General features: G+C 43.2%; 1 protein-coding gene across 8 annotated transcripts in view; it reads right to left on the reverse strand.

The window, feature by feature from the left end:
- GRIP2 (glutamate receptor interacting protein 2) overlaps positions 1-24,480 on the reverse strand; it is a 390,988-nt gene that overhangs the window by 75,514 nt on the left and 290,994 nt on the right. The window lies entirely within an intron of this gene.

The following is a 24,480-nucleotide window of genomic DNA, read 5'->3' on the forward strand; positions in this document are numbered from 1 at the left end:
AATTTAGGCTTTGTAAACTTCCTTGCAAAGTCCTTTTATAACCTTTAGAATTAGTGTACATGTTACTGTGGCTGTAGAGATAGTGCTGAAAATGGAATTCCTAGGTGACTTCTCTACCACTCACCATAGCATTTAGAGGCTTCTTATAGTGTTTGGGGGATGTGGGTAGAGCTGTGGGTTAAACCACAGAGCCTTGCTCAGTCCCTGCTCCTGCCAACCTAGCAGTTCGAAAGCACGTCAAAGTGCAAGTAGATAAATAGGTACCACACTGGTGGGAAGGTAAACGACGTTTCCGTGCGCTGCTCTGGTTTGCCAGAAGCAGCTTAGTCATGCTGGCCACATGACCCAGAAGCTGTACGCCGGCTCCCTCGGCCAATAAAGCGAGATGAGTGCAGCAACCCCAGAGTCGGCTACGACTGGACCTAATGGTCAGGGGTCCCTTTACCTTTACCTTATATTGCTTTGGAGGCTGGCCTCACCATCTTGCAAGCAGCCTTACTCCTGCTCCATCCCCTTTGGCAATTGGTGGAAGAGTAAAGTGACTTACAATGTATCGAATCCAACAATGTCATTGTGTGCCACCTTTTCCCACACCTCTATCTGCTGTGGAGAGTTGGGGAAATTGTCATGGCAGATTTGAAGGGTGCAGGGAGTGCACAGAGGAGAGGAAGGGGACGTTCCATTGCAGGAGTGTGCAGTGTGCATAAGGGCCACTTAATGTTGTGGCAGGGCAATGCTGTGAGGCATGTGGAAGATTGCTTTACACCTAAGACTAAACATGACCTCCCTACTTCAGTAGCACTTTTTCAGGACAGCAGTGATAAAAGGACAATCTGATTTATTTTTCATGAGATAACCCTTTAAGGGTGAAAGAACATCATTCCCATATGGCTTTAAGCATGCCATAATACTTGCACAGAAACGCATGGTCCCCAGAAATGGAATCATACATCAGGATACCAACAGAGCACTAAAATCACTATACTTGAATCCAATCACCTGTTCCCTTGCATCCTTTTATTTCAAAGTCACCTCTCCTTGCTGCAACTTCAAAGTGGGGGTGGGGGTGGCGGCACAGAAACAGTATATAAAAGAGTATCAGCTTAAAATGCTAATGGTATAATTAAATATGGATTTCACTTCTTATGTGCATTTCCCCCCCAAGGAGATACTTATTTGCCAGGAAATAGGAACTCTCAAATCTCTTTTCCTCCCGCATTTACTGACTGTATCAAATCACAGAAACTTCAATACTGATAGAATGAAAACAGTTTTAAGGGAACCCAAGGGTACAATACTTGCAATGGATCTCACTGCAGCCTATAATTTACTGCACAGAAGGAGTTAACTCCCAGTGTCCCAAACCCACTCAGTCTCTAATAGGTACTTATCAAGTATCTGATCACTGCAGCACCCACTGGATATTCGGTTTGTACTGGAAAGTAAAAAATAAAATAAAAAAATCAACCGGATCAGCTGCATAGTTGTGAGTGGTGGAATCGTACAGAAATACCGGTTTTAAATGCAACATGCTTGGGAAGCACTATTAAATTTCAGTCACTTTGCATACCATAACTGTGGAACCCATACTGGAGAACAGCTGCATGCGTCAAAGTTAAACCTAATTCATAGTACATTATTTCTCTTGGGGAGCTTAGGGAAAATGCTAATCTACCAATCTATATAATATAATCTATGGAATATAATCTATATATTCCATTGACCAGATGGATGCCATACACCAAAAGATGCCCCCTAATGAAATTTGGTAGCAATGTGTTTTTTTTTAATGAAAAGTATGATCAAAACTAAAAAGCATCCTGTCTGGAAGGTCTCTAAGATGGGGGCCTGCTTGACAATGTGTGTCAACTAACAACATAAAAAGAGCCATGCTCTTAGGGTTAAAGGCTCATGAGGCCAGAATCCTGTTTTCACTGCAGCCAACCCATCAGTAGCCTGCAAAGTAGGACCTGAGGACCTCTCCAGTTACAGTTCCCAGCAAGTGGTATTCGGAAGCATACAGAAATTATGCTTCTTGCTTCAGAGTTATTGTTGTTTCAATTCATATTCAAATTAATTTAGTAAACTGCAAAGATGCATATGGTTAATGGTCTACAATTTTATCGTTTAGTCCTGCCTAATATGAATATAAAATGATAATAATAACGTTCATTTCAACCATCCAGGTAGTCTGACAAAAGTTTGGACTTGATAATGGCTTCCAAAGCACTGAAAGCTACAGGTGGGTGAGTCTGTGAATTTAGGTCCCTTTCAGTTTCTCATTTCCCCCGATCGCAAGTTCAGTTCTCCACATTTTCTTATCAGTTTGTGATTTTTTTAAAAAAAATATTACGCAGGTAATATCAGTAGCTCAATTTGTAGAGCATGAGACTTTTAATCTCAGGGGCATGAGCCCCATGTTGGGTGGAAGATATTTGCACTGCAGGGATTTGGACTAGATGACCCTTGTGGTCCCTTCCTACGCTACAATTCCATGAAGATTCATCAGCAAATTTAACCTGATATACACATTTTGTATGCTATTTTGCCAAATGTACACACACTGTTTGCAAAACCTTTTCCCTAATACAATGCATTTTATTTTCACTATCTTTATTTCCATGCACATTTAAACCTAAGATAATGCATTTTTGTATGCATATCTTGGCTGGAGAACAGCATCGCAAAATTCAAAAAAGTGCAGATTTCGAAGGCTGGCTGTGTTTCAGTTCACACGTTGTTTGGAAAAGTACAAATTAGGTAAGTTAGCTTTTAAATGTGAATGGAATCAAATTTCTCCCCCATTCCTATTTTCAAACCATGCCTTGGATACTTGCCAGAGCGCTGCCTTAGCAGTTCCAAGATAAAATAACAAATAAAAACTGACATCTTTTGGGGTGCCATAGCGAGCTCAGGGTGGCATCTGGCAATATAAGGGGGATTTTGTTGTTGTTGTGAGAAATTACCTAAAGCATTTCTATGGGACAGGCAGGCACACAATTTTGCCACTGCGAGTTCCTAGTCCAGAAGCAGAGACTGACTGCACTAGGGAGCCACAGAAGCAGACTCCACAATTACACGGATGCCCTAGACATGCCATCAGCCATCTGCTTTTCATTACAGACACCTCAGAAATCCCTTCACTGAACACCAAGAGAGAGTGTTGAGATTTCCTTCTGGTAACTCCAAAGATGTAACACCCTCAGCATCAGTAACACCCTGTCCCAGAAGTGCAAGTGGTGCAGACAAACAAACAAGTTTGACAGCTAAGCTAGCATTTCAAGAGTGTGGCCCAAGGTAAACCAGCTCATCATCATCAAGAGCCTTTTGCAAAACAGCTAAATGGCCTGAGCCAGCAATAATAAATCTGCTTTCACCATTCACAATTAGCCATCATTCAACAAAGGTGCCAGTCAACAAAAACCTCTGGCATTTCACTGACAGTTCAGATGGCAAACAATTAGCACCAAGACTTCCCCTCTCTCCCCTCCGTCCCTTTTGAGCTCTTCTCCCCAGCAGAGGGGAGGATGCTAAAGTGTTTGTTTTTGCTCATTATCTGACTGAAAATGTTTGAGCAGTCAAGGAAGGTGCCTGTTGAAGTGTGAATTGGCATTTGCTTGCATTCATTTCCCTGCTGTGCGCCTTTTGTTCATATCTGGCTGGCTTCCTGCTTTGTCAATCAGGTTTACTTTATTAGATATATTTCCCTCCTCCCTTCTCTACTCCATCTTCAATTAAGTCTCTTATATTGTGTGTTAATATCCTGTCCTCATTCTTAGCATGTCATCTTAGGAGCTTCATGGGAACAATAGGCTCTTAAGAGCTTTCCCTCCAGAAAAAGAAAGTGTGAGATAAAAAAAAGGAGATCTGACACCTCTCCAAATTTTAACCTCCAACTAAAAGTGCACTGTGTATTAGGACATGTGCGCTCATGTCTACCACTGGAAAGTTCTTTTTCTGATGGTTATAACTTCAGCATATCATGAGATGTGCAGAAAGAAGCGTTCACATCAGACACCCTGCACAAAAAGTTACTATGTGCTACGTAGATATATATTATCTCTGCAGGGGAAGAGCTGTGGCTCAGTGGTAGGTAGCACATTTGCTTTGAATGCAGACGATCCTGAGTTCAATCCCCAGCATCTCCAGACGGCCCAGGAAATATCCCTCCCCATAAACCCAGGAGAGTCAGCTGCTGCAGACAACGCTGATCTAGATCGGCAGCTTCCAATATGCCTATATGGCTACTATTCTTGTGCAGGTTATCAAGAAATTCCCCGATGCCAACAGACCAACAATGCCCTTAGTTTCTTGGCTGGGAAACTATGACATCCACAGGTTTGAAACTTTTGTTTATTTTTTAAAAAAATAATATTTATTAAAGTTTCAAAGAAGTTACAAAAATGAAAAGAAAAAAAATACAAAAAATACAAAATACAGAAAAATAAAAACAATTAAAAACAAATCAGTCTTTCCATATCTTATCTTTCATTTACTTGTTTCCCTGACCTCCTCACACCTCCCTTTTTTGTATTCTAGTTCAATAGTTGTTTCAGCAAGTCCTTACCATTTTTGCTTTTATCTTGATATTTTATCTTAATATATTGTAACTTTACATTATCACCTGTTAACAATCCATTTTTACATGCCCCTTTGTAACATTATTGCTGAAACCACATAACTTCATTCCAGCATCCTTCTAACATTCCTTAATTTTACAGTGTTTCTGTAAATAGTCTTTAAATTTCTTCCAATCTTCTTCTGAAACTTTTGTTTAAAGGGCAGGTGAGCTCTAGAAATTGTAACTGATGAGGAACAGAGTTGCATGGGGAGACAACAGAGTGTCTTCTCCAGTATGAACCTCTCTGAGCACTGTGGTTGCTTGCAGGAACAGCCCAAGACTATTTGCCACCTGTGGTGAACAGCATGAGGGCAACTTTCCTCCCTGGTTCTATGGCAATTGAATTTTACTTCAATAGGGTAGCTTCCTCCACTGCATCTGAAGGGCGACAAGCTAGCTGAAGGGATGCAGGGCAGGCTGAAGGGCACGCAGAGCTCTGCTTCTTAGTATCACATCACTGGAGCCTTGCTCTACCTAATGGTAGAGCCGGCCTGGTTGTTTGAGATAACCAGCCACAAGGAACAGGGCATTTTTAACAAGTATACCATCAGGCATTTCAGCGATTTCCAGCCCATGAAAGGTGCCCCCCCCTCCTGTGTTCCACATGGAACACCTTGCCCAATTCATTCCAGATTCAGTTGCTTGACTTCCTTACACAATATGATGTTTATACAAGCGTAATTAATGTTGGAGGCACAAACTCACATGGGATAGCAGCTCATCTTCGATGTAAAGAATCACAATGTGTGAACAGAATGCATACCTAAGCAGTTTGGGGGTTTTGCTGGAGAGGGGGACAGGAAGTAAGTGTTTTTGTGAACATGAGGGTTTGTAAGAATTCTTTTTTCCTTCAGGCTCTGGCTATTATAATGCTAGCGGGTTGGCAGCAGTGGGAGAGAGCAGTTCCTGCTCCTGCCCCATGGTAGAACCTGCCCCACTTCGAAGAGAGAGATGAGAGGGGAGTGTGTACACCCTAGGTGAGAGATAGGGGTTTCCTGTTCCCTTGCTTGAGGGGGTTAAGGAGTGTTCCAACACACATTCAGCACGATTGAGAGGTATTTTGCCATTTTTATATGGTTTTGATGGATTTATTGTGTTTATTGTATTTTTTTATTGTATGTTTCTTTTGTATTATGATACTGTTCTCCACTTAGAGGGCCTCTGGGCCAAAAGGTGATGTATAAATAAATGGTAACAGAATAAATCAGCTGTATTGTCAGAACTGGCTTTCAGGAAAGAAGATCCACCCAGGAGGCAGACATGCTCTTCATACTGAAGAGCTGCCCATTGTTAAAGCATTCTTGTCCCACAACTACATCCTCAGGTGCCAATCATCTGAATATTTTTCAATAGCGTTACAGTCTACTTATGCAGAGCTAAGTGTCTGGAAGAATAACAGCTTTGTGTAGATAGCAGCAACATCCCTACCCTGTGCAATAAATGGTCTTATTTGTTCCATTTGACAAGCTCCTGAAGTTTTGCATCCGCATTGAGTGAAACCATAAGCAACATCAAGAAATCCAATTGCAAGCTCGATGTTAAAACACTGGCAAAAAACCCCTCCCCAATCTGTAAAAATCCATGTGGAACCTGACTTAGTAACACAAGGTATACAGAAGAATCTCAAAAAGAGAGGAGCAGTTGTATTATTCAGGTACGTGTTTCAGAAACTGGCAGTACCAAAAATGTTTTTGCATTTTAATTTTTTTTTAAAGGAGGAAGATGGAAGGCAGCATAAATCCTACAATTCCATTGTACTCTGCCTTTTGTAGTAGCAACACATTCACACTTCTATACTTTCCTTGACAGTACTCAAGTTGCTAAAAATCCAGCCTCTTTTGTCACTGTTAAGTGATGAGAAAGCCTTACCTCCACTTCCCTGAGTGGTACGAAGTTCAAGGGGAGGAGAGACGACTGGATACTTGTGTTTGTATTATTTCATTCATTTAGAAATATACACAAGCAGAACACAGGAGGCAATAAGTGGCTTAGCACCCCTATAAGCAGCAAAACAGATGGCCCTCTTCAACACCTCGGAAAAATAATTACTTGAACCCACAAACCCTTCCTCCCAGTTGGTTGGAGGACCATGCGGTCAAGGGAACCCCTCCCCCCATCCAATCATCTGAAGGGGTGTAGCCCAGTCATAACTTTACCTGAAGGACCATCTTGCCCCACATATCCCAGCTGGGAACAGTGTGTTCCTCTGATGGGCTATGGTTAAGACTATTCCCCATAGCTATGGGAGAAAATATTGGACATATGATTGCAATGAGAGTGGGGAACCTGATTTTAAGAAATTGTATTAAATTAAAGCAATTTGGTTTGATTTGTAATAATTTGGAAAATCAATAAAAATATTTTTTTAAAGAGTATTCCCCATAGGTACTCCTGCCATACTAGAAACCAGACCTTTGATTTTGCTCTGTGAATTCGACTACCAATCAAACTTGGATGAATGCCTAACCTGGGATTCAACTAATGTCAGTGGAAGCCCTGTGCTAGGACTTCCACTTGCACAATGGGTCATCCCCCCCTCTCCTCTGCCCCTTGTGCCTACGGGTGAGGGGAACCCTCAGAACAGCCTCCAGGGGAAGAAGAGGGAAGATTGTTCTGTCTGGCAAGCTGACATGCTTCCGCTGATGGAATGACAAGAAAAGAGCGATGTTGAACACCTTCCCTAGCGTTTTTGCTTTTAGTTAGCTATTGGAAATTTAAGTGTTGAAGAGAGCTATTGGCCATTTTATACTACATATACTATAGATAATTTAAAGCTTTTGGGATCTGCTATTTAGATTGTTAGGGACGCAGGTGGCACTGTGATCTAAACCACTGAGCCTCTTGGGCTTGCCAATCAGAAGGTCGGCGGTTCAAATCCCTGCAACAGGGTGAGCTCCTGTTGCTGGTCCCAGCTCCTGCCAACCTAGCAGTTCGAAAGCACGTCAAAGGGCAAGTAGATAAATAGGTACCGCTGTGGCAGGAAGGTAAACAGTGTTTCCGTGCGCTGCTCTGGTTTCAGTGTTCCGTTGTGCCAGAAGCGGCTTAGTCATGCTGGCCACATAACCTGGAAAAACTGTCTGCAGACAAACGCCAGCTCCCTTGGGCTGTAGAGCAAGATGAGCGCCACAACCCCAGAGTCATCTGCGGCTGAACTTAACTGTCAGGGGTCCTTTACCTTTTATTTAGATTGTTATGTATACACTCTAACTCTATGTTTATAAATCCTTAAATAAAGAAATAAAACAAATAGGGTTTGCACCTCAGCCAGAACTAGGCCAGGGAAAGACAAAGACCCAGAACAAAGCAACTTCTGGGCACCATCTGTCATAAAGCAAAATTAATCTGTTCATTATCTGAGCCAAGGAAATGCAGATTTAAAACTGAATCCAGGCCTGCATTCAAGTGCTCCCCTTTTTTATCATGTACCAAAAACTGAATGCTTCAGGAAAGTTCTCTCAGTTCTTACAAGGTTAAAAAAGGGGGGAACAGTGACCTACACTTCAGTAGGTTGTTGTCAGAACAAATGGAGGGCTATATAAATGGTCAGCAGCAAACAAGAGTTGCACCATGTCTCTTTAGCCTTTTTTATGGCAGCAAGAACAATTTTACTCACAGCCATTAAATCAGCGGACAAATCACTCAGCCAGCAAGAGACCATTTAGGAAAGACCAATGAGAGAGAGAAAAATGCCAAAGCACATAACAATTCATTTCCCTCATTGAGCAGATCCTGCTCTCAAAGTCCATTTGAAAGACAGACCCTTGTGGTGAGTGTGCCAGCTGCAATTGGCAAACCAGATAGTCTTTGATTCTGTAATGAGTCAAATTAAGCAGTCTGCCTGCCTTTTGTAAACCTGACATCTTTTGCACTGTGTGATAAAGAGGGCAGCCTGCTGCTCCGACATCTTCCTAACAAAGAATTTATTACAAATCAAAGCAGCTTCTAAAGTTGTAGGAGAGAGTTAACTTCATCCCTTCGCTCTGGGCATTTCTCTCCATTCCCAATGCCATTTCTTTTTTTATTGTGGGTGGCTGCTAGGAAGGAGCCCAGCAGAGAGCAGCAACACTTGGTTGGTTGCAAAGGAGGCTTTTTGCAAGGAGTTGCAAATGTCTCTCAGGTTATGAGTGGTTAAGGCTCCATAAAGTCAGACATAGATCAGACTTAGTTCTGTAGACATTGGCTACATCCTTGTCAGCAATGTCCTAGATATACAGTGGTACCTCGCAAGACGAATGCCTCGTAAGGCGAAAAACTCGCAAGACGAAAGAGTTTTCCGTTTTTTGAGTTGCTTCGCAAGACGAATTTCCCTATGGGCTTGTAATTGATTTTCAATGCATTCCTATGGGAATCTGTGCTTCGCAAGATGAAAAATTCGCAAGACGAAAAAGCTCGCAGAACGAATTAATTTCGTCTTGCAAGGTACCACTGTACCGTATTTTTCGCTCTATAAGACACACCAGACCACAAGACGCACCTAGTTTTTGGAGGAGGAAAACAAGAAAAAAAAATATTCTGAATCTCAGAAGCCAGAACAGCAAGAGGGATCGCTGCGCCGTGAAAGCAGCAATTCCTCTTTCTGTTCTGGCTTCTGTGATAGCTGCGCAGCCTGCATTCACTCAATAAGATGCACACACATTTCCCCTTACAGTGGTACCTCGCTAGACGAAAATAATTCGTTCCGCGATTCTCTTCGTCTAGCGGTTTTTTCGTCTTGTGAAGCAAGCCCATTGACAGCTTAGCGGATTAGCGCTACAGCTGTCAAGCGGCTTATCAGCGGAACAGCTGATAAGTGGCTTAGCGGCTTAAGAAAAGGGCGAAAAAAGCGAAAAAACCCCGCGGGGGGGACGCAAGATTTTTTTCGTCTCGCGAAGCAACCCCATAGGGAAAGTCGTTTTGCGAAGCGCCTCCAAAACGGAAAACCCTTTCGTCTAGCGGGTTTTCCGTCACTGTACTTTTTAGGAGGGAAAAAGCGAGTCTTATAGAGCATAAAATACGGTAATAAAAAATGACCACCTGCCTTCCCATTTGCCTCTCCCTTTGCTTCCTCAGCAGCATCAGCAAGGGGGCTTTTTACTTTATTTGGTATAAGTTGTTTAATTTTAAGTTACTGTGACTTTTTATAAAGGATCTGATTGTTATTATTAACGTTTGATGTTTTATTATTATTTTTGTGTGTGTTGGAAGCCGCCCAGATTGGCGGGGTATAAATAAAATAGCAACAGCTACAACAATGAAACAACAACAAGAAGAAGCCCCACGCTATCCAGTGGACCAAGCCCCATGCAAATGGATCTACTGAGAAATGTAGCAAAGGAAACAAATCTTCTGAAAGCAAAAGAGCTGTCCTCTGAGAATATGCCTTGGAGGAAGTGGCTTCCTAACACAATACAGGAAAGGGCTGAAAAATGAACCACCTAACATTCTTACTGTTAAGCCTTTGGGGAAAGAAACCTCCTGTCACGCTTATTTATCAGACCAACAATTGAGAAGGAGTAAGCTCATTTAGGGATGACACCAACTTGGCATTTCCTTATCTGACTATTAAAATGTCACTTCTAAAGTTCCCATTAAAGAGCTGCAGTTAGCTAGGCTTTTTTATTTAAAAAAACCACACCCCACGAAACCTGGATTTATTGTAGAGTCCAGTGCCAGATAAACAGGCAAATCCATTAATCCAGGTGGAGAGAGAGAGGGGGGAAAAGCAGAGGCAAAAATGTTTCTCCTTAAAACACACACATATAAAATAAGGTTGTTTACAAAATGCTTCTTTCAGAATAATTACATGCTGCAGTTTGAAAAAAACAAAACACCAAGACCATGAGACAAAACTGCTTCATGGGAATGTATATTTAGCACAATATTCTTATTGCAAAAAAATCCATTCCTCTTTTCTTAGAGAGAGAGACTGTTAGGAAGGGAACATGATCTGAGCCATACTGAAGACTGAAGTTTTAACATGAAAGTCTCATTAATCCACAGCTCAGATTTTCTTTATTTTTTTTAAAAAAAGGTTTGACAGAGTGGATGAACATTAAGAAAGCTGTTTTGGGCAAGTAGCTCCAAATGCTAACAGCAACCACTGCCAGGACTTTAGCCTATTAAGAAAAAATTTGTTCAGTTTCCAACAGGCAGCCAGATAAAGCTGTTGCTGACATTCAACAGGAAAAACAATAGCTTCACCAGTTCAGAATCACATAGTGCCATCCAGATATTGTTGGACTACAAATCCCATAATCTCTGACCAATGGCCATGCTGTCTAGGGCTGATGGGTGTTGAAGTCCAACAGCATCTGAAAGGCACCCCAATGACTGCTCCTGTACTGGATTCACAACATTTTCAAAACTACATTTGTGCGCCATCCTTCCAAGCAAAGTTCTCCAGAATATGAATACGTATGGGGTTTTCTTCATGAAAACACTTAAGTAAGACCATCCAGTGAGCTTCATGGATGAGCTGGAATTTTAACTCAGATCCTTCCATTTCAAATTCTGTATTATATCTACTATATCATACTGTAAAGCACTGTGTCTCTTGGAAGCCCCATACAACTTAACACAATTGATCATATTCCTTTCCCCACCGTCAGTACTATTTTATCTTTAACACAATAGTTTAATATGGGAAGCCAAACAGCAAGAAAGATCTGCAACTGCGAAGTATGGAACTCCCCGCTTGCCCCCTGATACCCACTGCTAACTTCCTGCAGGCCCTCTTGCCAAGCACTGTTCACCTGGGTCAAGCACACCCTCACAATGTGTGGGTGAGGGACAGGCAGAAGAGAGGACAGTCTGTGCTCCGGTGCCATTTTCACTGTCAATAATGATCTGCTGTTCTTTCTTATTCTACACAATTGGCTTGCCACAGTGTTTAAATACACGGATCTGCCATCAGCTCATCAAATGTTGTAGGGTATCTTATTTATTTGTATTTACAAAAGTATTTATATGCACCACCCGCTCATAAAATATGTGGGCAGTGACAGAGCACAGCAATATAACAACATTTAAAGCCCATTAAAAGCAGTACAAAACAATGGAGATGCCTGCAAAACCACTGAGGATGCTACTACACGGAGCTTGCCTCCTAACGCTCGGCTTGAATTTCCCTTTGATAATTTAACACCACCACATATTTTAGACATAACATTTATCTCAAGCCAGTGATAAATCACCATGAGCATTGCAATGGCATCGCTTTTGCATTTCTGGTTGGTAGCTAGGAGCCCTGATCTTTTTTGCACCACTCCTGGAAATGGGCAGGATAGTAAAACCTGCACAGATGTGCAAAATTCAAGAGTGGAAAGAATACAGGGGAGGAGTTATAATATTTCCTGGACATGTTTACTGGACATAAAAGGTAAAGGTAAGGTAAAGGACCCCTGAACAGTTAAGTCCAGTCAAAGGCGACTATGGAATGCGGTGCTCATCTTGCTTTTCAGGCCAAGTGAGCCGGCATTTGTCCACAGACAGCTTTCCAGGTCATGTGGCCAGCATGACTAAACCACTTCTGCAATGAGTGCCTGAGCACATGGAAAGGACATTTACCTTCCCACCATAGTGGTACCTATTTATTTACTTGCACTAGTATGCTTTCCGAACAGCAAGGTTGGCAGAAGCTAGGACAGAGCAACGGGAGCTCACCCCGTTTCACAGACACATACCAGGAAGCAAAGCAGCAGTCCAATGGTATTCTTGGTTTGCTTCCTATGCTAAGTAAAGATGAGGAATATATAGGATGGCATGCCTTCCAGAGCATCCACATTAAAACATCCCCTGCGTTTCAGTCCAAATTCATTTATTTGCTTTTATCAGTTTCCAAAAACAATTCTTCTCAGCAGATTAATAATTCTGTACGGCTTCCTAGTGTTGCTAGAAGCAACCCGCTTTTCTATCCTTGAGAAAAATCACTGTCACACTGATGGTTTTGCAGCACCACTAAAAGAGAGACCTTAAAAGTATATTGATTGTTCCAACAGAGTATGCTAGATTCTACCTGAAGTTTCATATAGAATTTAGTCACAAAGCTATACTAGGGCAGTTTCAACCTGTTTCCCCAATTCTTTGCTCTTGACATCAGAAAACTTGTTGAAAGAAATTAGGAGGGGAAGTGAGTATTTTTATCCCTAGCGGAATGTCGGGAGAATTAAAAGCGTCACTGGGCTATTGCCATCTCCAAAGAGGGACCGTACACAAATCTTATATATACAATTATATTCAGAAAGTGCCTTCACACTCAAAGCTCAGGCAGGTGTTTATCAGTTCAATTCTCCCACTGGAAGCTGTCCAGATTCAATTGGTGTTTTGAAAGAGAATTCCCCCCACCCCCTTTCTCAATTGTAGCCTTCAGAAGCTACAATTGCTTAGGACAAAATGAATAGCCATTTCCAGAGGTATCTTTTACTGGAGGGGGGCAGGGTGAGACAGAAGAGTTGTAACTAGTAATTTACATTTTGTGTGAGGAGGGGAGAAAAATTGTGACTGATAATTCCCTCAACTATTCCCTTTTGCTTGATATAACCAGGTATGAACATTGAAGAGAAGGATGCAGGTTTTGGAAATGGCAGCTACTAAAAATGTGTGTATTGGAGGAGGGAACTGTAGGGCTCACCTATCACTCATTTTTCTGCCTGCCTGCCATGTGGCAGGCAGCGACTTGAGGGACTTTTTGAAAAAGGGGGTGGTAGCGGATGAAGAAATATGGGAATTGTCCCTCTGCTGCTGTGTTTATTTTGCTGCCTGATAGAGCAAACAGCTACTTGAAAAGCTCCTCAGCTGAATATGAGGGTGAGGGGAGGACATGGCAACCATTTCCTTTTTCCACCTCACAAGGGTGCCAAATCAACTTTAATTGTGTAGCCTGAATTTTGCCAGCATGTGATTGAGTCCCACCTCAAAATAATGACAGGCTGGAAGGACCTTACAGATAATAATTACTGGCACCTTGAACTGTCCCCAGAAGCTAAGAGAAGGCTGTTGCCAAGTAATGGAGTTGTGTTCCCTCTGTTGCCAATTGTTGTCAAGCTAACCTCCTATCAGAAGCTAAACACTGACATTTTATATTAGTTGCTTTTGGCAGTTCTCAAAAGATATTTTTCATAAAACATATTGCAATACTCAAGTCAACGAAGGCCTGGATCAGGGTGGCAAAGAAGAGTGCCAGCCATCATGTCAGGTGTAACTGCCCCCCCCCCAAAGCAAAGGAGCACTATCAGATTGCAAACACACTAGCCTGGGGGAAGCACTATCTCATTTTGGCCAGGACATACCTCTTTGCTTGCTTGGGCCCAACTCCAAATCACCACTTCCTCTGTTTTATCAGGATCCAGCCTAAATTGTTAACCTTTATCTAGACCTTTGGGCAGTCACTTTTCAGTAATAGAATTTTGGGCCAATTTCACAATACTATTTTTTTAAAAAAAACAAACCGAGTTGGTTTTCAACAGCATAAAATGACACTGCATTCCAACGTCTGTGAGCATCATGGAGATAGCAAACAGAAAACAGCTACAGAAAAGGGACAGTGTGATTTTTCTGGCGGTACTCTTCCCCAACCCGGAGACGCTCAACTGCATGGGCAGCCATGGCATGAGCAAAGCCCCTCCAGGGCCCTGTTGCCACTGTCTCCTTGGGGCTGGCCAGAGCCCACAGGTCCTGCTCCCCAAGGAGTGTGAGAGTGGGCAGTGTGGTGTGTGACACACTCCCTCTGCCATGCACTGTGCTCTTCTGGCTGTGTGCATTCTGGTCACCTTGCTGGCAGAGCTCATGATGGGTAGGGTGGGGTGGGAGCTGCTGGTGAGCTTTCTGGGGAAAAAAGGCATTGAACTTACCTCTGCCATACTTCTTGAAAGTATACAGGAATTGAAATGAAGCTTTTAAAAATCGCACTTCCCCCGATTTTTTGACGCAGTTCTCCAACCAGAAAACCCTTAAGCATTCTTCTACAAAAATGCTTATATCAGTAGAAGTTCACAAAAAAACGCGTATTTTGGTGAAATCAACATTGAAAAACGCATCATTGATGTGCAAAGCAGTCTGCAAAAATGTGTACATCCAGAGAAATGGATTCTATAAAATACTGATGAACTTTCGTGATGATGATGATTTAAAAATGTGCAAAGGAAGAATGAGAAACTACCGTGTGAGACCATGCAGGGAAAACCCATTAGGCTAGACTAATAATCACCTGGCATTACTTGCCTGGAGACTGCTGAGCCAGGTAGAATTGGATAGTATATTAATCCAATAGCCACAACTTGAGGAGTTCATATCTCTTTGCAGCAGTACTGTTCGTGTATGGAGGTGTTTGCTTTGGCTCTTCCAGATTACCACTCTAAAGACTATGAAAGCCTGTTTTATCCTGACACTTTTATTGTGTTATATTGTATTGTATTATTATTATTTCTTTTTTAGTGTGTGAGCTTCCCCGAAGGTGGGATGGAAGTTTGCTAAGTGAATAAAAACAAGACTTGTAAAAAGATGTTTGAACAGCAACCATGGTGAGATATAGGAAATCAACACTTGGATTCCAGGCAATTACAGCCCATCAATACCGTCAAACCTTTGAGAATTTATCATCTGCATACAGCCTTGGAACCTGTGCCCCTCTGTCGAGCCACAGAGACTGGCCAGAACTCAGCAGGAATGCTAGCTCTTCTGGTGGAGCAATGAACGAAGCAACCATGAAAAGTCACCCTCTCTAAAAGACTCCACTGCACAATATTAGCACAATCGCTTACCCAAGCACAAAAGGACAGCATGGGATCGTCTCACTGAAAGTGGCAGGAGAACGAGCACAACCCAAAGCTTCTCTGATATCCTAAGGATTTGTCTCTGATAAGCTTCCTTGTTCTTTGCCCCTCTCACCGTTTGTACATAAGAGTGGAAGCACAGGCAAGACTAGTCGGAACTCGTCAGTGTGGCATAGTGGTTAGAGTGTCAGACTAAGGCCTGGAAGATGAGGGTTCAAATCCCCACTTGACCATGAAGCTCACTGGGTGGCCTTGGTCCAGTCACTGCCTCACAGGTGAACCTACCTTACAGTGGGGTTGCTGGGATAAAATGGAGATGGGAGAGAACCACGTATGCTCCCCTTGAGCTCCTTGGAAGAATAAGTGGAATATAAATGTAATAAAATAAAAATAAATGACTACATTGCAAGGAGTTGGTTGGACTAGCTGAGCCTCATGGTCTCTTCCAGCGCTACCCTTCTGTGATTCTGTGACTTTCCAGAAATTGCAAGGGCATCTCAAGCTTTCCTCCTGCTTCTTATTATTACTTGGATTTCCTACCTGCCTTTCACTTCAAGGTCACAGGTTACAGCAATGTCAAATACAGTATTGACACCAGTTAAAACAATTTAAAATCAAATGAACAGTTTTGAGTCCTAAAAACATGCATTAAAGGTGTCAAAAGGCCAGGCTAAAGAGGTGCATCTTCAGCAAACGGCAAAAGGCTGGAGCAACTGCTTTGCCTGTCATTCTTCACAAACACATTGCTGACCACTTGCATGAAGCTCATGGACCAATGGTGGCCCATAGACCAGCTTAGGAAACAAAGCAGTGTGTTGCAATGTCCCTCACTGCATTCCATTGCCCCACTCCTCTTATCATAATCTTGCCCGTTAAAAAGAAATAAAGCATTCAAGCCAATTGTATGTAGACTTCTTCACTAGACACCTCACTGATGTCCTCAGGTATTAATATTTTTGCAGGGAACTGGTGGGTGGGGTTGTCTCAGATACTTCACAGTCCCATCTCAAGCTTTAACCAGGGCCCTTGAGGCAGAAAACCCCACACTCCCAATGACCAGCAAACTTCAGTCACACATTACGCTTCTTTTCAAGACTCTGTTTCTCAGTATATGCAGCATACATTTAGGTTCCTCCCCCCCCCATCAATTCCGACACCATTATCCATTTTCCCAAGGACCCTACCGAGGCATGCAAGTTTCATAACCACCTGCTGCTTTATTCATGAGAAAGAGATCTGTAAGGTACACGACCGCTCATTGTTCAGCTAAGAGCTCCATTCTTTGTGCACTTGAAATCTCTTTTGTGAGATTTTCCAAAAGAAAATTGACTTCCGGGCGCATTTAGATTTGATATAAGCAGCCATTTGTAATAATGAATTATAGAAGAACTCTGGAGGGGGGGAAATCAGAAGAACTTGGTTAGTGACAGGTGTAGCACTGTTCAGAAAGCAAAGGGGGCAAAAGTCTCCCCCATCCCACTTACACACACACACACACACACACACACACACACACACACACACTGCAAGTATATAAACAGACATGAGAGGCATAACACTGCTTAACATTTTGAAAAATGCCAGTCGGCAAGTTCTTGGTGAATTCTCTAGAAGACCAGGGGCTTGAACCCTGCATCTCTGGAACACATTACCACTTTGAGTCCACCAGACCCCATCATTACAGAAGAAGAAGAGTTTGGATTTGATATCCTGCTTTATCACTACCCTAAGGAGTCTCAAAGCGGCTAACATTCTCCTTTCCCTTCCTCCCCCACAATAAACACTCTGTGAGGTGAGTGGGGCTGAGAGACTTCAGAGAAGTGTGACTGGCCCAAGGTCACCCAGCAACTGCATGTGGAGGAGCGGAGACGCGAACCCGGTTCACCAGATTACAAGTCCACCACTCTGAACCACTATACCACACTGGCTCTCAGAAGAGTCCTGTTAGCCTGGGCCCAGTTCTCCAATCTGAGGAGGGCATTTTGAATTCTGATTCTGTCTTCTGTGGCATTAGCAAACCCCTCCCAGTTTGGTATCATCTGAAAATTGAATGAGCATCCCCTCAGTTTCTTCATCCAAGTAATTTATAAAGACCTTGAACAACAATGGGCCCAGGACAGAACCCTGTAGCACTCCATTGCCACTCCCCCGCCCCAAGAATTGCTGCAGCAATTTTTACAGCCAGCACTACATCCTGGAATGCGGAATAATGCTACATGTCATAACCATTCCAGAATACACTGAAGTCTGTTATCGCCTTGAAGTCCAGGCAGCCCCCTGAGAAGCCACACTTATCTAATCAACCTATCTCGTAGAATACATAATACATTTTTCATTAAAAGTTATCAAGTTCTACACAAAGTAGATTTTAAAAATACGTTTAAAAAGAAGAAGAGGCAGACAGGAGGGGAAATTACTTTATAAAAAGAGGACCGGCCACATATTCTATCAAATTTGGTAAAGGGAAAGAAGGAATTAATCTGCGGTGATTTATCAAAGGGAACTGCCCCCTCCTTTCAGTTTGTATTAAAAGTTGTATTAAGCAAGAAAGCGAAGGGGGAAACAACACCACGCCCGTCAACAGCTAGCACACAGTGTTGCATCTCTACTAAAGTTTCTAAAAAGTTTTCCACAAATATATATCGTTGATTAGATTTAGGCCCTTAAATTTTAGGGAAAGGCCACAGCCCAGTGGAAGAGCATTTACCGGTAGTTAGCATGCAGAAGACTCAGGTTCAATCTGCAGCATCTCCAGGTAGGGCTGGGAAAGTTTCCCTGTCCGAAAGCCTGGAGAGTCTCTGCCAGACAGAAGAAGAAGAAGAGGAGAAGGAGGAGTTTGGATTTGATATCCCACCTTTCACTCCCCTTCAAGAGTCTCAAAGCGGCTAACAATCTGCATTCCCTTCCTCCCCCACAACAAACACTCTGTGAGGTGAGTGGGGCTGAGAGACTTCAGAGAAGTGTGACTAGCCCAAGGTCACCCAGCAGCTGCATGTGGAGGAGCGGAGACGCGAACCCGGTTCCCCAGATTAAGTGACTACAGCTCTTAACCACTACACCACACTGGCTCTGTAAACCAGACAGCCAATGTGAAGCTCTCCAGATGGTGTTAGACTCCAACTCCCATCAGTCTCTGCCAGCATAGCCAATAGTCAGGAATGTTGGGCATTTCAGTACAACAACCTTTCTGCGGACACCACTCTGGCTACTCCTGGTATAGGCAATACTGAGTGAGTATGGACTATTGGGCTTGCTCAGCATGAAGGCAGCTTCCTATGCTACTAGGAACATAGTGCAATTGGAAAACATTTTTTGTACTTTTGCAGGTCTCAGGATCAGTCTCCAGCTTCTCTGTGAAGCACTGGGAGACTCTGAAGCAAAACTGCCCATCAGTGTAGACCAACCTTTGCCAACCTGGTGCCCTCCAGATAGTTTTGGACTACAACTCCCATCAGCCCCAGCTAGTGCGTGCTGGCTAAGGCTGATGGGAATTGTATTCCAAAACATCCAGAGAACTCCAGGTTGGCAAAGGCAGGCATAGATGATACAGAAGTGGAATGGCCAAAAGGTCCAACTCAATACAAGGCAGCTGCTAAGCTCTCCCTGCTCTATCAGGAGGTTATATAAAAACATGCCCCTGTTAAAACTAGTTGCTGATCAAGAACTTTGAGTGCACACTGAAGTCCTCATTGGCATTCCATCCTCCAGTAATGACATTCATGTGGCACAAATACCATGAGAGCAGATCAAATCCACTTTTTCCTGTCATGTGTGAAAATGCTCTGAGACTGCAGTCGCAATGTACTTAATTCCATTTAAAAAAAAATAAAATCAATAGGATTTAAGAGCATTTAACCGAACACCAGATTGCTGCCTAATTGATCAAGCCTTCATGCTGACAAAGTTCCACCTGCTGCAACAGGGCACACTGTAATTGAAATTAGAGGTTTTTCCTTCCAGTGCTTTGGATTTTTGGCTTATTACAGCCTCAGTGCCTAATCGTTTCTATCTGCTAAGCTCTGCACCTTACGCTCTCTCCCTTACGTGCACACGCACACACACCCCTGAGTAAGAAAGTTAAAAGAAGACGACATTACTTTTTCCTTTTAACCTCTCCTGAGGTGCTAGAAACTCTTCAACAAATTGCTACTAGGCTAATGCACCCATCGTTTAGCCACCCGACAAGCCCTTTGACCCTGCTACAAACAGAATCTTTTGCGGCATTTGTAGCAAAGTACACAGCTCAGCATGTCCAATGTGCCCTGTCTAACCCAGAGGTTGTGTGGGAAGCACAGTTGAATTAACTATTATTTCAAGCACAATATAAAATCACCCCCTTGCCAAATTTGGGTCCCTGCTGCAGAATTAAATGGAAGCACTTTTGTCTGGAAAGGCAGAGCGTATCCAAATGTGTGGGTTCAAAGGCCACCCCTTCCTCTTGGACAGACCTGCGAGTCCCAAGTCAAAGCCAACAACATACTACACATAATGGATGTTACACCTGTAATGTTGCTGCAGAAGGAAGGGAGACAGCTGTGGACAAATTTGCTTCTCCCCTAACGAAGGAACACTGATGAAATGTTCGTGAGGATTTTAAATAATAATAATAATCACAATCTGATGCTGAAATATGGAGAAATGAATTTAAGGACTTGAAAAATTAGAAATCGAGGTTGGTAGGTTCACTCATCCCTACTTGCAACCCAGCTGCAACTAGTGGAAGCCATTTTGTTCCATGAAGACCACTTGGCATCTCTGATTTATCAGGATTAATATTATTTTCCCAAGCAGAGTTATTTTATGCATGTCTGGCAGAGTCCAAAACTGGCTCCGTTGGGAGCATAAGAGGAGAAATTGGATGGCAATCCCAAACAAATAAAGAACTTCTTTATTTGGCAATGTCTTATGATAGCATATTTATAGACTTCTTTATTTCACCGTATTTATATCCTTCTTTATTTCGCCTATCTCCCTCCCAGCACTAAAACTAAGAACTAAAATAGCCATTGTTTATAACTTTCTATTTCCAGAGGCTCACCACTGTAGCATCTTGAGGGAGAACAGGCTTGGAAGCACCCTGGATTATTCTGCCCCCAAGTGAGTACCAATGCCCCTATTCCTCTGTTTGCCTTTGAGGCTGGATGGTGGCCTCTAAAGCATTCACATCCCTCCCTTCCTTCAAAATCCTTTCCTCTGCCACCTGAAAAATACAGGTACAATTCTATGCAAGTCTGCTCAGAAGTAATAGTCACACTGATTTCACTAGGGCCCACTCTCAACCAGGCTGTCTCCGGGATTTTCTTTTTAAATGAGGCTCCAGAAATTCCTCCAGTTTATTATAGTTCGCACCCTCCACTATAACACATTCTGTAATTTGTGAACTGAGTGGGAACTCCTACAACACACCTGTGGATTTTGTTTCTGTAAAAAAAAAACTCCGCCCAAAGACATTCCAGGTAAGGCCTTCCGCTGCGACTATAAACTGGGAAAAACAGTGCATCTGTTTATAAATCCTCTCCATTATTAACCCCCCTGCAATACTAAAACAATACAATCCATCCACACATATGAGACTCCAAAGATCAACATACAGTAATCCAGACCACAGCTGTGCTACAATAAGAAAGCAGGAAATCACTTATATACATAGAGAGCAGAAACCTGAAGAAAGTGATCCAAAGCAGATTAGAGATTGCCACACACACCCATAACTCATTTGATGGAGGAATGAATTATGTAGACGGTTCCATAGAAAAATGAGCATCCATTTTAGAGATAGGTACGTAATACCATCACCCGAGAGATAACAACACACAGAGCCTGCTTTCTTTAACACACACAGGCTAGTGTTTAGGATAAACTGGTTCGGTTCACTGAACTAGTTTGAAAAGATTGAAACGTTTTGTTGTTGGCATCCATCTGTCTCGAGAGACAATGGAGTGCGTCTCTGGGCGTTGAAGTCAAACCGCTGTGTTAATGGCACCAAAGTGACCTCTCCATGGCAAAAGCCTGGACAGTGTGTATGGAGGTCCTGGACTGCCCAGATGACAAGACCCCCTTCCCCAGGCCTTATAGATGTGGTCCAAAGCAGAACTTGGCTGCAGGAGTTGCCCAAAGGAAGCATACAATACACCATCCAACCAACTTAGGGACTCCAAACTACACCTGAAAGTATTTCCCACAGTTGCTGGGTAAACTAAAGCTTAATAAATTTATTTGGGGGTACAACTTTGTATGATTTCTACTTCCTTTTCACATTTATTCTCTCTCCCTACCCCCCCCCCCGGGGGGAACTCTTTGCTTCCATTAAAAAAGATAAAGGAAACTCAGGCAGCCTTCTATAAGGAAAATTAGAAAGCAAAACATGGAAGCAACGTTCTGAGGCATATTAGGTAGATACAGAAAAGATTATGAATTAATTGCTTTTTAAAATAATTTTTCAAGTACTGGCACAAGCAGGGCTCATAACATTCTGTCATAACACACACCTATCTGCCCGCCCGCCCCCCGAATGCCATATGCTGAAGACAAAGGGGAGGGGGGTGCTGTTGTCCTCAGAAGTATCTGCCTGGCCACAATAGAGTGTTGGGTGGCTGAGGAAAGTTTGTTGCTTTGTGAGAATTTCTTTTTAATTAATGGAACGATTACCCCTCAATAAATCCCCCCAAACAATTCCTCTCAAATTACCCCCTAATCTACTCATTTCTTCTTCTATTATTATTTATTATAATTACATTTCTCTCTCAACTTTCCATATAAATTAAATTGCTTCTGTAATCCACTCCAGCATAAACTGTGTTTCATTTCTCCACAATAGATCTCTACAACAGGAAGCGGGGAAAGGCGAAATTCTAAGGAACACCTTTTGGGGGGGGGGAGTCTGCTTAAAACACAGAAGCTGCTCCACGTTAAGAGACGAAAAGTGATTCCCAACTTTTTAAAAAAAACAAAAAAAAAATCCTTCCAGTAGCACCTTAAAGACCAACTAAGTTAGTTCTTGGTATGAGCTTTCGTGTGCATGCACACTTCTTCAGATACACTGAAACAGAAGTTCCCAGACCCTTCTATATAGTGAGAAGGTGGGGAGGGGTATTACTCAGAAGGGTGGTGGGAATGGGTGATTGGCAGATAGCTGTGATGAGCCTGTTGACGACTCTTAACGACTGCAATAGGTCTTACAGGAAAAAGCAAGGGGCGAGAAGGTGAAAAATGGCTTTGTCATGTATAATGAGATAAGAATCCAAGGTCTTTGTTCAGACCAGGTTTTTTTTTTTAAAACAGCCATTCTCCCTCAAATGCACATGACAAGAAACTCTCACCACAGCTTACTCATTCCAAGTCTTTACAAAATAACTCACTAAAGAAGCAGCGGGAGAAAAGGAGTGAGTTCCCGCTGGAAGCAGACAGCATAGGGTAAGCAGCAGACCTCCTCCACTTTTCACCTAGGCAGTTAGTTCCCTTCTCCATCTTTACCCCAGGACTCCCACCACACCTATCTGAAAACATCCATACATTTCAAGTGAAATACTGGCAAAGCAATCCAAACCTGTTTTGTACTTGGCCGTGGTGGTGGACTGAGAGGTGAATGTGCCCACATCAAGCCTTCCCAGTTCCACCAACTCGTGCCAGTCACCACCTGCAAAGTGGGGCCTGAAGCACTCCGCTTCTGGGGTGGGAGGGAGGGGGTGAGGCTGAGCTGGTCCTGGCTCTATTGGACCCCAAGTTGGCCCTGCTGCCAGCTGGTGAACCAGTTTCAGGCTGGCACAGTTATCTACCTGACTCCCATCACTTTCCATCCCCACTCTTGGCCTACATACAGGGGCCAGTCTGGTCCAGTAGTGGGGCCTTGCCCTGAAATGCCCCCCCCCCCGCAAAGGCTATAGGCCTGGGGCACAGAACTGCAGGCTAAATTAATAGGACAGCAACATTAATGGAATCCAATAGATTCCTGAATGCTTTTTTAGCTACACAGTTGCATGTTCAGACCCAGAGACCTTCCCCCTAAATACACACACATATGACTCAAATTTTAGTTTTGGTTTTTGGCAGAATTTGGGCCACAACTTTATTGGTTACAGAAGGTGAGCGGTTGCATAGGCTCTGGTTTGACTAGCTCCCTGCACCCTTACGGGCAGCGCTGACCCAGAGCACCAGCATAGGTCAGCTAAGGGTGAACACCTGAGTAGACAAAAAGCCGGGAACAGACTATGTTCACCCCCCAAATGCTCCCCTGGACTCAGGCACAGGCACAACCGCCTCTTGGGGGTTGACCAAACCAGTTGAGTCCCTGGATTCCTTTAACAGAATACCCTTCACATAGGGGTGGCGAGACCATTCTTCCATCCCTATCATCTGAACCAGTGCCTATCCGCAACCTTACAAGTTGTGACGATTTGCTACGCGGCAGACAAAACCCAAATGGCAACAGCCAATCAGCCAAGTGGGGAAATTCCTGCTATGCTCCTGTCCCAGTGACTGAGGACACAAAAGGTCAATCACAAAAAAGAGTAGGGAGAGGTGGGCGGATGTTCCGAATGCACAAGCCGAAAGAGGAAGCTCTGGGTCACGTACATGGGTATATATAGGTACTTCGATCCATTTGGACTGGGCCCCATTGGCCAGATTAAACCCAACATTGAGGGACCGACCAATCGGGTGTTGTGGCTGACCAATCTAACCCACCCACAACACAAGAGGTCGGTCTCCAGGTCTCACCGCAACACGTGCCCTCTTTTAGGGAGGACATCTAGTGCTCCTGTTGAAGCCTTACTCACACTCTACTGAATGGGGAGTTGAACAGGGACATTAATAGGGCTTCTCTTAAGTAGGGATGAACAAATCCGTCACTCTCTCAGGTGGTCTTTTCTTGAGTCTTAAATTCAGGTCTGCACCATATCCACAGCTCTTTACAATCCTTTTGTTAAAAGAACCCTCATGAAAATGTGTCAGCGTTTTAATGCTCATTTCTCCTAACGAACACATTTTTCTAACATGCACATTTCTGCAAGCGTTTCCCCCTAATGTAATGCATTTGTGTGTATTAGCTTCACTAATATATGCATTTCTATGCACAGTTTACCTCAGCATATGCACTTTTGTACACTTCGCTGG

Source organism: Podarcis gaigeae (assembly GCF_964106915.1).
Source record: "Podarcis gaigeae genome assembly, chromosome: 2".
Classification (NCBI taxonomy): domain Eukaryota; kingdom Metazoa; phylum Chordata; class Lepidosauria; order Squamata; family Lacertidae; genus Podarcis; species Podarcis gaigeae.